At 40.3% G+C, this 13,971-nt stretch overlaps 1 protein-coding gene across 7 annotated transcripts in view; it reads right to left on the bottom strand.

The window, feature by feature from the left end:
• LOC133474891 (uncharacterized) overlaps window positions 1-13,971 on the bottom strand; it is a 45,384-nt gene that overhangs the window by 14,923 nt on the left and 16,490 nt on the right. Inside the window, exon 11 of one of the 7 annotated variants that reach the window (XR_009787654.1) lies at window positions 2,783-3,797. The exons of the other annotated variants lie outside the window; for them this stretch is intronic. The gene's annotated coding sequence lies outside the window, so the exon portion shown is untranslated. Of the gene's footprint in view, window positions 1-2,782; window positions 3,798-13,971 lie in introns of those variants that run through there. 7 annotated transcript variants of the gene reach the window in all.

The following is a 13,971-nucleotide window of genomic DNA, read 5'->3' as shown; positions in this document are numbered from 1 at the left end:
TTGTGCATTGTTTTCTTTTCCAGTTGCCCCTCGACATCCGTAAGAGTGGCTGTTAAAAATGGCCGTCAATCTCCTTTGAGTGGAAGGCCAGCACACTGCCAAAGCCTGTGATTTTTTTTTGTATGACCATAACAAAAACATTTCCTCTGTATCGCACCAGTTTCCCCTGATTGTGCTCCTCCTGTCGATAATAAGTTGAAAGTCTCTGGAGGGAAATTAATATTCTCCTGTGGCCTTTGTCTTTTCTTCATTTGTTTTCAATGAGACTGCATGGAATAAATAAACTTTATAAGAGGAATCAGTCATCAACGTGTGCGCGGACCAGAAATTATACCCAAAACAATCAGCAATGTTAACATAGTAAACATTACTGTGAGCTAGTAGTGACCACGTCTTCACGACAGTTCTGAGGTTGTGGGCTCAAATCCAGTGTGGAGTTTGGAGATTTCTCCCAGTGGTTTGTGTGAATTTTTCTCCAGGTACTCGGGCTTGCTCTGACATTCAAAAAATATGCATGGTAGGTTCGTTGAAGACTATTCAGTGGTTCTCAAACTGGGGTCTTTTGCCTATGCTGTTTATTCTCCTCATGATGCTGGCCCCTGCTGCTAAAATCAACCCTCAGTTGAACAGATCATGCAAATCTACTCCTGGAGCGAAATTATCAACAAAAATGATATATTCAGTGTTTGATTCAATTTTTGGTGTGTTTTCTGAACAAACTGAAAAAATGGAAGGAGACTGGTGTGCCACTAAAACAAACAAACTAAATCAATTACTCCTCCCTTCCAGTTTTGTACCTGAACAAAAGTTCATTTATGCCTGATGAACGTTATTAAGAACATGCCCATTCTGGTATCTGAACGGTTTTTCAACTACAGTTCATTTTCATTCAAGAGTGCCAGGTTTTGTTCGGGACTTCCAGGCCCAAACCGGTCCGAACACACTCCAGACGAGCCTTCATATGTCGAGGGATAAACGGCATATTTATCAACGGATTCGGTGCAGCCGCTATTCATGTTTACATTAGGCAGGCACGTCGCAGCTGCGTGAGTGTGCGGGGTGCGTTTATGGAAATGGGAGTTCATGTGTTCTTTGGTTCCTTTGGAATGCAGGACATAATGGATTCCTAGGAAAATTATTATTTGTATCAGAATGCTTTAGTTTAAAACACCGTATGTTTACATTGTCATAATATGGAATTTATTTTAAGACAAAAATAAAGATAAAATATTTTGTTAATATAGTCCTCCAGAGGTGAAAAGAATGCAAAGTTGTCAATGTCCTTTCACCATCGTTCCCATCATACTGTGTTGTGTGTTTTTGTTTGCACATTAAGGACAAAAGTTATGTTTTTGTTTTAATTCCTCATTTCAAAAGACAATTAAAGCAACAAGTGTTTCCTCATGTTTTTGAGATTGTAGTGTGAAAGCTGCAACTGACTACTCCTGTGGACTGAATGGGTGGCAACATGGGGGAAATTAAATGCCAGTATTTTGAGGGCGATAGCCCGTCAGGAACATATTGAAGAAAAAAGGAAAAAAAAAAGAAATATGAACTAGTTCAATTTTTTAACGGTGAACTTCGTTCAAAATTTTGAATGAGGAACTATGAACTGAACCAGTACATTTTTGGAATGAATGAATTGAACTTTGAAGTAGTTCGCACAGAAAGTGAACTTTTCAGACGCTGCTCCATACTTCAGCTTTGGGCAAATTAAAAGCTATGATATGATTGTGATGTTATATCACATAAATCTGACATTCCTGCATAAAGCAAAGTGTGCTTATGTCAAGCTCTTTGTCACTCCAACTTGAACTTTACTGTAAAACTGACCCATAAAAACAAGAGCATCAAACATTACATTTCAAAATGTTCGACTAAATCACATAATTTCATCTCACCAAAGTCCAATAGCTTAATGCTAACATATAATGAAATGATCATAGATGTTAAGGTAATTATAAATCAAACATGTTCTACTTTAACACAAGCGTAGCACCAACATATACAAACTGAGCATACAACAATACTCAGGCATATATTCTCTCTGCTCTGTGGAAACGACGATTATTACTGGAGTTGAGTTGGGACCTTCTCTGTCTCTTCGTTTTTAATTACACTGCATCACTTTTAGTAGACTGTGGCACAACGTGGTCCTACACTATAGATCACGATTAATTTATTGTGGCGCCTTCTCCTTCTGGTGTGCCTGAGTTGCCACACCTGGGGGCAGTATAATACAGTCATGTAGACAAACGAAGAAGAGTTTCACGACTAGTGCAAGTGACACAATAAGCCACAGTAACATTACTCATTTTTGTGGGACAATAAAGTATATATATATATATATATATATATATATATATATATATAAATGTCTGCATCCATCCATCCGTTTTCTGTACCGCTTATCCACACTATGGTTTATCCCAGCTATCTTCGGGCGAGAGGCGGGGTACATCCTGAACCGGTCGCCAGCCAATTGCAGGGCACATATAAACAAACAACAATTCACAGTCACATTTTTTGGGATGTGGGAGGAAACAGGAGTACCGAGAGAAAACCCACGCAGGCAACGGGGAGAACATGCAAACTCCACACAGGCGAGGCCGGGACTTGAACCCCGGTCCTGAGAACTGTGAGGCACTGTGTGCTAACCAGTCATCCACAGTTCCACCTAATGTCTGCATCCTTACAGTAATATTGACTGGTTGCTTAAAAAAAACAAAAAAAACACAGGGCTGTGTGTGAGGGGGGGGGGGGGGGGGGGTGTCAATTCTGTTTCAATATTTATACAGAGTCCGGGACACGCGATAAGGAAATCCTCCCATAGCAGAACCAGAGCTACTGTACACCACGTTGAAAAGAAAAGCCCCTCAAGTCAACATTTCCTGGCCTTTTCCTCGCTTTGCAATCAAGTGAGAGAGAGGGAGAGGGTAAAAATAAAACTCTTATCTGACCACTCATCTTCAACAACACACCACAAGTGCTTTCATGTAAACATCAACTCCAAATATGTTACCTCCTCCAAGGAGGTTTGTTTGTCAGCGAGATCACGCCACAGTGACCTGAGCGCTTTTCCAAGAAACTCTGTCAAGGGGTGTGGCATAGGCCCATTGAAGAACACAGTCATGATCCAGGATTTGTTTTCACACTTTTGTTAACAACCTTCCTCAATTTCCCTGTACAGTTGCCACATGCGTATAATACTTCCTGCTGACTATTCATGCAGCCTTTTGTACACCTTCACACCTAAACAATGTCGTGATTATTATTCATGTACAGTTGCCATTCACATATGCATTTGTAGTATTTACTACTCATGTACAGTTACAAAATACAACCCTGCCTACTATTCCAGCTGCCTTTTGTGCAGGTTCAAATCTGCATACAGTATGTAGTCTTTATTAGTCATGTACAGTTCCCAAACACAACACATCTCCACATATACTACTCCTGGCAAGTAAGACACACATATGGAGTCCTTCTGTGTTCTTGTGACATCACGGACGCTCTAATGACCACAGAATTTCAACACGTAGTCAACAAGGGTCTGAAGGTCTGACCCCGACACTTGGCTGCCACCTTGCAGCCCGTGTGGGCGCAAGCTGGGACAACAACAGGACTGGCACATACCACGTGTAGTCCCAAATTCCTCACAATGGAGCTGTGTGGCATGCGACTTAAATGAGTAAGTGGATACATTCAAGGCGGCACGTAGTTGCTGTCGCTGCATCATGCTGTTGCTGTGCTTGTTGTTCCCTCAGAGCGGTCCTGTGACAGCACGAGGCGTCCATCTGCGAGATAATATAAACAAAGCCCTCATAGTCTTCGTGGTCAAAGTGAGTCGAAGTGCTGGCAATGAAAAGGCCACGGCTGTCCTTAACGCCATTACATTTTTTATACACAACTTGTATGCTACTTATAGTGTTCTTCATCTATATCGCGGCTCATCAATTCAAGAAACTCAGTCTCCGCTGTATTGCAGATTTTTAATCGAGCATTTTTTTTTTAGCTTTTACAGGCAACTAAAAATTTAGAGTTGCTCACCTTTAGTGTAGTACCACATTTTGCCGCAACATGTTGGTCAGCACTGAACTCTACTATGCAGATGCAATGTAATTAAGACCAAGAAGAAGAGAGGTCTCCTGCAAAATTCCAGTAATACAGTAGTCGTCGTTCCCACAGAGCGGAGAGAATATATACCTGTTTGTATAGGTTAATGCTCTGTATGTATTAAAGTAGCAGTTGTTTGAAGGTTTTTAATTACCCGAACATCTATGCTACTTTCTGTTAACCCATTTATGGCGGTTCAGATTATATGTTAGCATTAAGCAAACAGACTTGCATTTACATAAGTAAATGGTTCGGTTCAACATCTTGGGGTTTAAATATACATTTGATTCACTTCTGTTTTATGTGTCAGTTTTACATTAAACTTCAACTGGGAGTGAGAAATAAACGTCTGCCTCTGATTTGGAGATCTGTGCAAGAACGATAGTCCTCTTTTTGTTTCTTTAAAGTGTTTTTATATACAATAGTCTCCCCTTCTTGACGAGGGCATGATAAAAGGCACTAAGGAATACTTTAAAAAATCTGTTTCAATAATTTTATTTGTGCTTTAATGAGTTTAAATGCGTGTGGTTAAAGCATGTGGGAAGGGTAAAACATTTTTAAAGCGACTCTCTATATCACAGTTTTTCACCTATTACGGGTGGGTCTGGACCGTATCCGTCGCAATGAACAGGGGTTCACAGTACATAATTCACTGGCGTCGGAACGAAACCTCCAATGTCCAAATTTGGTCAATTTAATATTTTTTTCACAAATCGATTCTTGGTATATTGATTATTGGTCAGTCCCCATGTGGGTCTGTTATTTTTACAAATGATTTACCAGTAAGTGTTGAAAATGTCTTGCTTTCTTTGATGATGCAATGTTAATGGGTCAACAAACATGCCGTATTATTACACCAAGTACCTCGAAAATACTTGGCACACTAAGTACCACCACAATGACCAACATGAAAATACAGTAGCGCAGTAGGCAAGCGTTCATGAAAGAGAAGGCATAAGTTTGATTCCTAAAAAGTATATTAAACATTATAGTAAGCCACTGTAATATTATGCAGTTTAAACATTAACACTGCACTTAAATATAGAACAAAATAATAATAATTCAATGATTTCATTAAAAGGTCTTGCACATAAAAAAACAGTTTGAAAATCTATTGTACTGAAAAAAGTTAAATACAATAAACTGTATTTAACAAAGGTACTCGTAGTTATAAAAATGCACCATTACGATGACACCGATATCACTTGACGAGCTTTACATATACCTTTCTGGATGGAAGCCATGTGAATATACTTAAAGGTAAACACGGTGACAAACACGGTGTCAACACTTTTAGCTGGCTGCAACTTACACCAAGTTTCGAGCCCTGTTGCCTGCTATGCCAAGCCAGCTGCGCTAATGCCTGTCATAGTTTAATTTTATAACTTGTGGTATTCTTAAGCCTTGTATTTATTTTCACACATTTTATTTTGTACATAACACACACACCGAGCATCCAGTGTGTACTATAGAAACCATACTCTACATTCTTCTTCGTCTATTTCTTCTTTGTCTTGCCCTTCTATATAGTGCCCTCTAGTGTTCGTACTGAGACATCACATCGGACTTAACGCTGCACGCTACATTGTGGCATACAAGTGTGGCAACATTGTTAGAAAAACATGCAGTTGGATGCACATCTTCCTCACAGTTCTGAAGACCCGAATTCAAATGCGGCCTTGTTGAGTTTTTATGTTCTCCCCGTGTCTGCGTGGGTTTTCTCCGGGTACTCTGGTTTCCTCCCACATCCCACAAACATGCATGGCAGGTTAATTGAAGACCCTGCCAGTTCAGGGTGTACCCCGCCTCTCGCCCAGAGTCAGTTAGGATAAGCTCCAGCACGCCCATGACCCTAGTGAGGATAAGCAGTAGGGAAAATGGATGGATGGATGGATGGATGGACAATTGCGACACGTAATAGCATTATCAAGTATAGATACTTGGTATCGGCAGGTACTCAAATGCAAGTTGCATTTCAAGTTCGAGGTACTTTCTTGAGTCCTTCGAGTCAATTGATGATGCAAAACGCTGTACACGTTGACCCACGGAACACTGTTCACATTCATACGCATTCAGCACACTGTGTCACTGGAGCTCATTCAAAGTGAATTTGTTACTATCAAGGGGGGGTAATCAGCAGGCAAAGTGAAACCTCCGTGTCCCAGAGGTGTTTTCCCTGCTCCAGGGACCTCCCCGCCCTCCTTCTCCTTAAACTGAGGCTGTAATTAATGGTCCCCCAAAGGGACACTATGTGATCATAGAGGCTAAGCAACCACTGGTGTAGTTTTGTCAAACAAGTGTTACATAAATTCCCTGTCGACCTTTAGCCACTTCGAGAGGAAACCAGTGACAATACGTTAGTGAGTTTGGGGAATTTTAGAGCAGTAGAGCAGATTGTTTGCCAAAGGCAAATAAAATGTATTTGAGGAGGAGGCACAGCAAATAAAATTTATGTTAGGAGGAGGCAGCAAATAAAATGAGAAACAGCTTTTGTCTAAGTGTCGTAATTTATTAGTATGTATTTTCGAGTTGAATTATTTGCGTTTAATGTACAATGCAATTGTTATTTTTAATACGCGAGTGTCCTTTTTCGTCATATAGTATATATTAGTGACTCAAATAGAATTATTGCATTTATATTTATATATATATATATATATATATATATATATATATGGTTATTTTTAATTAAATTAGTCCATTAATTTTTTTTTATCAAGCATCCACAAATACAGTGGATCATGTGATTTTGTAGCCAGGGTAATATCACATGGGTTCCATTAAACATGCAGTCCATCAGTGTATGCGGGACATGCATGAGTTAGGGCAATTTTTAGCCTCTGCAGCTGTTGTGCTCTTTTCACCACCACTTATTGAGTGGATTTGCCCCCAAAGTACACACAGCAGAACATTTAATAAAGTTATTGACGTTGTAAAGAACACATAAACTTTCTCTGCATGAGGCACATTTGTTAGAGTAAAGAGGACCAGTGAGTCTCCTTGTTAGGCCAGTGTTTAAATCACATATCAGTCCTTGATTTAGTAGTAACCACTGCAACCACTACTACAACTACAGCAGTATCTTCCATCCATCCATTTTCTTTACCGCTTATCCTCACTGGGGTCGTGGGCGTGCTTGGCGCCTATCCCAGCTAACTTCGGGCGAGAGGCGGGGTACACCCTGAACTGGTCGCCAGCCAATCACATATAAACAAACAACCATTTGCAATCACATTCACACCTACTATACAAATACCAATATAGAGTCGCCAATTAACCTACAATGCATTTTTTGGGATTCAGGAAGAAACCAGAGTACCCGCAGAAAATCCACGCAGGCACGGGGAGAACATGCAAACTTCACACAGGCGAGGCCGGATTTGAACCTGTGTCCTTAGAACTGTAAGATGGATGTGCTAACCAGTCGTCCACCGTGCCGCCATTAAATTTAATCATACTGTATATCAAATTAAGTTTCCTCATTGAAATAAACAGAAATCCCAATTATGCATTCCAGGTTTTTTGTGTGTTTTATGTGTGTGCCTTAAAAGGCCGTGGTTGCGTCTGCGCGTGAGCATCTGGGCGTGAGTTGTGGCCTCCAGCTGCATTACATTACCTTAATTGTACCTTAACTTCACTCCGCATGGCGGCGTATCTGAAGACAGCTCGTAATAACAAAACTGTTTGGCTAGCAACACATAGCCAAACATTTTTTAAAATTCAACCAAGTGACGGCTTGTCATTAATAAACGTAAATTGGGGCACTCGTTAGTCAAGGTCCCACTGTACAATCATAAACAGAATTCTATATGAATACCATCCATCCATTTTCTGAGCCGCTTCTCCTCACTAGGGTCGCGGGCGTGCTGGAGCTCATCCCAGCTATCATCGGGCAGGAGGCGGGGTACACCCTGAACTGGTTGCCAGCCAATCGCTGGGCACATACAAACAAATAACCATTCACACTCACATTCACACCTATGGGCAATTTAGAGTCTTCAATGAACCTAGCATGCATGTTTTTGGGATGTGGGAGGAAACCGGAGTGCCCGGAGAAAACCCACCCAGGCACGGGAAGAACATGCAAACTCCACACAGGCGGGGCCGGGGATTGAACCCCGGTCCTCAGAATTGTGAGGCCGACGCGCTACCCATGTCGTTCACCGTGCCCCCTATATGAATACCTTACATTATTATTACATTAAATCTAATTGGATTGTGCAGGTGTACAGTATCAGAATCAGAATCATCTTTATTTGCCAAGTATGTCCAAAAAACACAAGGAATTTCTCTCCGGTAATTGGAGCCGCTCTAGTACAACAACAGACAGTCAATTGACAGAGAACACTTTTTAGACAAAGACATTGGCAAAAAACAGTCACTGAGCTTTTGTTAAATTAGCCAAGGATTTAAAATCAACTTAATTAGTAATTTAATAATAAAAATAAATAAAATATATAAATACAAATAAACTTCATAGATATGTCAATAGTATGAATTTAGCTTTTACTAAATTAGAAAACTATTTAAAAACAACTTCAAGTGTTCATATAATAATACAAATAATTAAAATGTAAAAAGACAAATAAAACGGCTGTCCGATATGCCCAATTATTTTCGTATGGGAGAGGGACTGAGCCCAACTGCAAATAGCAGTGATTACTCAAAAATTTAGAGAAATACGTGAATAGGCGGAGTTTCCCCAAAAACACAAATAAGTGGGGTTTTCTGCACAGCTAGCCCCCCCCCCCGCAATAAATCAGTGAATAGGTGACTTTGCGAATGCTGAACCGCGAATATGCAAGGTATCAATGTAAGCAAATAAAAAATGGAATTCATTCTTTTAGCTTTTTCTAAATGAGAAAATAATTTTAAAGCAACTCAATTAAATTGTAATGAAATAATAACAACACAAAGTCAGCTAGTGTACGCTCCTGCTCAACCGCAACCTTGAGGACAAGCGGTATAGAAAATAGATGAATGGAAAATAAATATATAAACACAAATAAAATAAACAAATAAAAATGTTAGAAAATATATATTTCATTAAATCAGGGCGCATTTGCATTGTTAGCACACGCACAATAAAATAATACACTTAGTTTTCTTAGGGTGTTGTTTTTTAATTTTCCAATACAAATACATGAATGTTTGTTATTATCACCGACTAATCTACAGACGTCCCAACTGGACAAACATGGAAGATAAAAGCAGCCTATAGAGTAGACAAAACAACGACATGCGGCAACCTCCTGCGCGAGGATGAAACGGCAACCCACTTCCTGTTCAGAGATGCTAAAGCCTCCCGTGACCCTTTACACCAGACATGTAAACCTCCAGGCCTGCTAATACTCCCGGATGTGATTTTTTTTTTTTTTGCGTCACACTGAGCAGCAGAGCCAACGTTAATAATGCAAGATTCAATTTTCGATCAACTTTAGGAAGTGTATCTATCGTGTATGTTGTCAATGCTGTAATAGGAAGAAGTGATGTTGTAACATTATGCTTGTAACATGTTAAAGGTGCACAGCCACAGTTTATCAACAATTGAGCAGCTAAATACCGTTAGCTATATTGCTAAGGTTAGCTACCATACTGACTCGTCCGTACTTTGCACTATATGGCCACATTTCTATATCATCTTATGATGATTACATTACTAAATAAAAATCAACACTTGATACACTTGCATTCGTAACATTGGCTCTGGTGGTCAGTGTGATGTGAAAAAAAAAAAAAAGAAATCACATCCAGGGGCGTTAGCTGTCACTCAAAATAAATTAGTCACTGATGACGCATTCCTCATAAAGCCCACCCACCCGAGAGGTTTGTGCCAAAAGTCAGCGAAAAAAACGGAAATGTAAGCGAAAAAAAAACAGAAAAGTATACGGAAAAAAAACTGAAACGTAAGCACACAAAAAAACCACAAATGCAAACGCAAAAGTCATCATTGCGAGCAAAACTTTTTTGACACATTTGCGATTTAAAAGATTTTGTGTTAATCTTTTTTTTACGTATACAATTTAAAAAGTTTTGTGTGAATGTTTTTGGCACAAATCTGATTCCATAGACCCTCTTATTTGATCGGAGGCAATGACGTCTACAGAAATACTTTTCAGATTCTTATGGGGTGAGTTTTCATTAACGTTATCTACGTTATGTTAGTGTTTATTCGAAGTTTTGACAACGATGAAAATGTTCCTCGTGGTTGTTACAGTACAAATCTGTAATCTGAAAATCACACGTTTATAGGATTCGGACACAATAGAAAACTCTATGGACGTGATTCACTATTATTATTCTTGTTTTCTGTGAAGTGTCACAAACATTTGCTCTCAGTGTGACCCGGAAAATGAGATGGCTCGACCGCACGCCGCCTATGTTTGTTGTTTAAAGGTAGCTATCTTAGCTCGGCAGCAACCATTGTAGTTACGAATCCAAACACATTGGATGATCCCAAGTTCAGCAAGTGCTGGCGATCATATGCTAAATTACTTTGGATATTGACTATTTTTGGTGTTGTAGATAAAGTATTTTGGTGAAAATATCAATAGCTGTTTCAAGCACCAGCCACTGCCGACATCCTCATTAGTTTGTGCCGTTGCAATTTGCTAATCTTCCTGGGGTCCACATATAATCAACAGTACAAAGAATAGATTAGGACAGCATATAGTACATCAATACAGTAGTTACACATGATTCATTGATACAGTAGTTACTCAAAATACATGCTACAGAATCGAACATGCAAACAACATTAACATAAAAGACACCAATTAATAATTAGATAAGACATGAAATAAAATACTGCTAAAACAATAAAATTATTTTAATCCTCAAACAACACCTCTCAGATGAAAAGAGTATCAAGTGGATCTAATAAAACCAAATAGCAGGCATTTCAAACTTGAACAATACAATTGAATTTTGATTTGGAAACTAGTTAGCCATCATTTTGTTGTGATCAAACAATGATCAGGCGATGAAACATATTGTTTCACAGTCAGAACGGACCACTGAGGGAAACCGTACCAACAATGTGCCAGGCGACAAAAATGAGTTTGAAACCCCTGCTTTACACCAATCCTGTCACGTTCATGTATTTCCCGCCAGTGTTTTTTTTTTTTAAACCGTCAGTACAGTACACACATTAACACAAACGCACATAATTACTTAAGGCGATAACGCTCTCTCACACTGTTTAAACATTTACGCTTTCCTTTTGCTTTTGTGTTTTGTCATTGGTTGTCGGCACACGATGTGCTGAATGGGAGACGGCCTTGTAAACAGTGCTGGGCCCTAAATCAACACGTTAACTGCTTGTATTTTGATAAGAAATCAATTGAATACAGCATCAGTCTTATGTACGAGGTCAGGTTTGAAGGACGAGCGACACGCGAGCCGGGGGAGCCTTGGTGATGTTGTAATGGCGTGTAATAGCGTCGTCATTTAGTGCAGTGTTGGGAAAGTTCATTCTCTACGCGAACAAGTTCATAGTTCATTTCACCGTTCCAAAAATGAACTAGTTCAGTTCATAATTCAAATTTTTGAACTAAGTTTACCATTCCAAAAATGAACTAGTTTATCGTTCTTTTTTGTTTTTTTCCTCAATATACTGCTGATGGGCTATTCCCCTTAAAATACTGGCATTTCATTTTCCCATTGTTGCCACCCATTCAGTCCACCCTAGTAGCCAGCTGTAGTTTCACACTACAATCTCAAAAACATGAGGGAAAAACATGAACTTGAATGGTCTTTTTTGAAAATGGGGAATTAAAACAAAAACAGGACTTTTGTCCTTAATGTGCAAACAAAAACACGCAACACAGTATGACAGGAACGATGGTGGAAGGACATTGATAACTTTGCATTCCTGGCAGCTTTGGCTGACTATATTAACAAAATATTTTATCTATTCTTATATTACAAAACAAAAGAAATTCCATATCATGACAGTGTGATCGTACAGATGTTTGACTAAATTCTGATACAAATAATAATTTTCCAAGTACCGTATTTTCAAGATCACAAGACGCACTTAAAAGTCTTAAGTTTTCTCCAAAATGGACGGGGCACCTTATAATGCGGCGCGCCTTATGTATGCACCGAGTTCCAAAATCTGTAAATGTTGTTGTGTGACTTTAATGAGCGCTCCGCTTGACTGACTCGGAGCATTTCCTGCCGACACGCTGCTTATATAGAGGAAGGCGGATGTGACTGAGGACATCATGCGGACGTAAAGGGGGAAGGGTGCGCGTGACAAAGGAGGCTAATGACACGCCCCCAGTAGGTATATAGTACCGGTATGTGCATCAGTTTGGCTAAGGACCCCCGAAAATGGCACCTACAAAGAGACGCTTATGAAGCACAGTTTAAACTGCAAGCTATTAGTTGCGCGGAGGAACATGGGAATTGAGCAGCCGCGAGAGAATTCAAGATCAACGAATCCATGGTTCGCAAGTGGAGGAAGCAGGAAAACGAGCTTCGCCAAGTCAAGAAGACGAAGCTGAGTTTCCGCGGGAAAAAACAAGAAAAACAAAACCCGGAAACAAGGCGAGGTGGCCCGAGTTCGGGCAACAGATTAATGAGTAAAGAACAGCCGGGAGAAGCGTCTCTACAGTCACCATTCGACTGAGTGCAATAACTCGGAGCTTGCCAAACCAGTGGACATCCGTGTAAATAGGACATTCAAAGTGAAGTTGCGAGTGGCGTGGGAGCCATGGACAGATGGCGAACACAGCTTTACTAAGACTAGGAGGCAGCGCCAGGCGAGTTACGCCACAATTTGTGAATGGATTGTGGATGCTTGGGCTAACGTGTCTGCTTGCACTGTTGTTCGAGTTTTCGTAAAAGCCGGCATCATTTCTGAGGAACCGCACGGCAACGAGACTGACTCCGACAATGACGAGAGGGAACCTGGCGTGTTTGATGGAGAACTGGCCCAGCTACTGTATGTTTCAAGCTAGCGTATGTTTTACCATGCCTTCCCCCAATAATACGGTGCGCCTTATGTGTGTGTTAAATACAGAAATAGAGCCCATAACTGAGACTGCGCCTTTTAATGTGGTGCGCCTTATGGTCGTGAAAATACGGTAATACATTTTTGCAATTATGTACTGTATTACAAAAGAACCACTGAAGAACACATTCACTCCCATCTACGCAGCGTCTCGGAACGCACCTGCCGTTATTAGGATTCCCACATAGTTTCTAGGCAGGACATTAACTGCTCCAATATTACTGGCTGCAGGAAACGCGCGGCTGCACTATGATTGGGTGTCGTATCCCAGTAGAACATGCCCTCCTGCTTCCAGACGGGAAAGAGGTGACTTCAGTGTGGCGGTGGTAATGTTTCCCACTAACCGTAACCCACCCTAATCCTAACCTTAAACCATCCTAAACCATGTTAAGAGCATACCCTAGCCCTAAACCTAACAATAACAAACTTCTTTGTTTTTATTTTGTACAAATGTGACATGTTTGGGATGGTCATCTTGTTACATTTGCGTAGCCTGTCCTTCCCGTGACGCAGGAGCCAATCATGTTGCCGTCAGGCGTGTTCTGCCTTGAAACTATATGTGGGAATCCTAATAACACAGCAGCAACGTGCCTGCCATGATCAATGGCGGTAGTGGCTTCACTGAATTGGTTGCCGAATAGAGCTTTTATGGGCCGACATATAAAGTCTCGTACAGTATATAGTGTGTTCAAACGGTTTTGTCCTAGAAGTCCCTAACAAAATCTAGCACTCTTGAATGAAAATGAACTCTCGTTCAAAAAACGTTCTTTGACACAAGCATGAGCGCGTTCTCATTTATGTTCATCAGGCAGAAATGAACTAATTCAGTTCACATT

Source organism: Phyllopteryx taeniolatus, chromosome 3 (genome assembly GCF_024500385.1).
Source record: "Phyllopteryx taeniolatus isolate TA_2022b chromosome 3, UOR_Ptae_1.2, whole genome shotgun sequence".
NCBI lineage: Eukaryota > Metazoa > Chordata > Actinopteri > Syngnathiformes > Syngnathidae > Phyllopteryx > Phyllopteryx taeniolatus.
The sequence above is the reverse complement of the archived record's forward strand: the minus strand, read 5'-3'. Positions and strand labels throughout refer to the sequence as shown.